Source organism: Physeter macrocephalus, chromosome 5 (assembly GCF_002837175.3).
Source record: "Physeter macrocephalus isolate SW-GA chromosome 5, ASM283717v5, whole genome shotgun sequence".
Lineage (NCBI taxonomy): Eukaryota > Metazoa > Chordata > Mammalia > Artiodactyla > Physeteridae > Physeter > Physeter macrocephalus.
The window spans coordinates 101,894,256-101,896,495 of record NC_041218.1 but is presented as its reverse complement, the minus strand read 5'-3'; the positions used below and the strand labels follow the sequence as shown (position 1 = coordinate 101,896,495).

At 54.3% G+C, this 2,240-nt stretch overlaps 1 protein-coding gene across 8 annotated transcripts in view; it reads right to left on the bottom strand.

Annotated features, from left to right (window-relative positions):
- The window catches only part of LOC102994922 (tensin-3), an 88,727-nt gene extending 86,736 nt beyond the window's left edge, over positions 1-1,991 (bottom strand). For 3 of the 8 annotated variants that reach the window (XM_028490258.2, XM_028490261.2, XM_028490262.2), the window contains exon 1: positions 1,855-1,991. The gene's annotated coding sequence lies outside the window, so the exon portion shown is untranslated. Of the gene's footprint in view, positions 1-1,408; positions 1,539-1,854 lie in introns of all 8 variants that reach the window. The other 5 variants (XM_055085116.1, XM_055085118.1, XM_055085117.1 and 2 more) reach the window with 4 other exon arrangements.
- Between the last annotated feature and the right edge of the window lie 249 nt (positions 1,992-2,240).

Below are 2,240 nucleotides of genomic sequence, written 5' to 3'. Positions count from 1 at the left end.
CTCCGCAACGGGAGAGGCCACAACTGTGAGAGGCCCGCGTACCGCAAAAAAAAAAAAAAAAAAAAAAAAAAGAATAACTGTTTCTTGTAGGTGGTTAGAGCAGAAGCGCTGAGATTTTAAAAAGGACATTTGGGATAGCTGCTTAGTCAGCTCAGGCCTCAGCTGTGCAGAGACGAGAAGGAAACTGGCTCTCCATAGAGACAATCCGTCACAACCAGGCCGTGTTAAACGTATGTGGGAAACAGAGCCCTTGTGCCTATGGAGCTAAACCACCTTCGCTTGTGCTCATGACCTGCACGTGTGGACAGCAGCCAGCCAAGGACCCCGGGTGTCACCCACGTGGGAATCGCCCATGGCACATTCAGTGGGGGGCACTGAGGAAAAAGAATCATCACAGCAACTGCAAAGCTAAGTACCAGACCGTGGGCTAAGCACCTCACGCCTGTCTCATTCGGACCTCGCACCAGCCGTCCAGAGGAGGATGGTTACAACCCACGTCATGGGCTCAGAGCAGGAGACTTTGCCCCAGACGGACTCAGAACACCAGCCTGTGCTCCTAGCCCAGCCATGTCTCTGTCACGCCCTCCTCTACGTTTCCACGTGTGTGCGTATGCACCTGTGAGCGCGTGTCCATGTGTGTGTTTGCACGTGCACACGTGTGTGTTCGTGTACGCACACACCTATGCGTGCCTGCTGATATGGGGAGAGGGCCCGTGCTGAGGAGGCCTGGCGCTGGATCCATGTCCCATGTGCACCTCCACGTGTGACCCCTCGGCCCCCGGGGCCTGGCTCACCCTTTCTACGTGGAGAGGAACCACCAAGCCCCGCGAGACAGGCTGCATCCAGGGACAAGGTGAGAGTGCCACGCACTCTGAGAAGTAGGTGTGTCAACTTTGAAATAGAGACCCCTGGGGGGCCGGGGAGGGAGGGGACTTCTGGCATGCCCACGAGGCCGCAGCGGGGGAAGGACAGGTGGCAGTTGGTGACGTGCTGATGGCACCAGGGCACCACCAGCGCTGACCGAGGAGGGGCCCTTCAGAGGAGGGGGCCACAGCTGCCCCCTGCCCGCTCTTGGGTCCCAACGAAGTGTGACCATTGTGCATCTTTCCTCGAGGCTGCCCACCCCCAAAGCAGCCATCAGGGACTGTGTGCCAGGGTATCCACAGGAAGGAAGGGGAGCCTAGAGGCAGCCCTGAAAATGTTCTGTGGAGGAAATCCTAAACCCACCGGTGATAAGAAGCCCCGGAGCAGCCCAAAGCCTTCTGCCAGGTCCCACAACCTGCCTCCACTCTGTGACACAGAACCACGATTCTAGGGTTCAAGGGAAACAAGAGACGTCCTCCTCACGTGTCCGTCAGACAGATTTACTAACGTGAAAGCACAAGAAATAACAAGTTGCATTGATTACCTGGGGTTTAAGCACCAAACGGTGAAGCTGGTGGCTGTTTACCGACAGGAGCAATGCCTGACAACACGCTGAAAAGGCAGTAACGCAATGACCCTCACTCAGAAGAGCAGAAAGTTTTCATCTGTAAACTCTGGTAAGAGATCAGAAAGTAGAATAACCCGAGCTACCGACACTACAGGACAGACGGAAGATAGGTCATGAGCCACTCGTTGCTGCCCCCTCTCCCACATGACTAGCTTTGCTCCTGCTGGAAAGATTTCTCATGAGTACATATCTGTGTAAATATGGTCAGTCCCGGTCCGGTGAGGGTAGGGGGAAACTCAGGCTGAGATGGGGAAGTCCGTGATTTAACTTTTGGAAACTCCTAAAACAAGGTTTCATTTTGGTTTCTTGTTTGTCTGCTTGCTTCGGCTTAATCGGCATGGGAACGATAAACGCGGACTCACCTCGGCATGAAATCCCTTGACCTTCGATAATCTGTTTGCAAACCCCACAGACTCTGGCTTTTTTAAAGGCCTTGTTCTTAAAACTGTGCAGACCCGAAGTTAATTCTTCTGGCTGAAAAAGTAGAGAGAGAAAGTGTCAGCTCTTCCATTCATAGTCCGTTTGCTCTTCCTTTTCCCTTTCAGGAGATAATAAATCCAGCCGAGTTGGTGAAGGGCTGAAACAGGAACTTGACCAGGCAAACAGAGAAGAACAAGACAGCACCCTGCCAAGGCTGGGACCCCAGGGGCCTGGGATACCCCGTCAGCACGCCCGGTGCCAGAGCCCTGGTGGCGGCCCACACGCTCCCAGTTCATAATCCCCTGGGTGAAGGGCTTATGTGATTGCG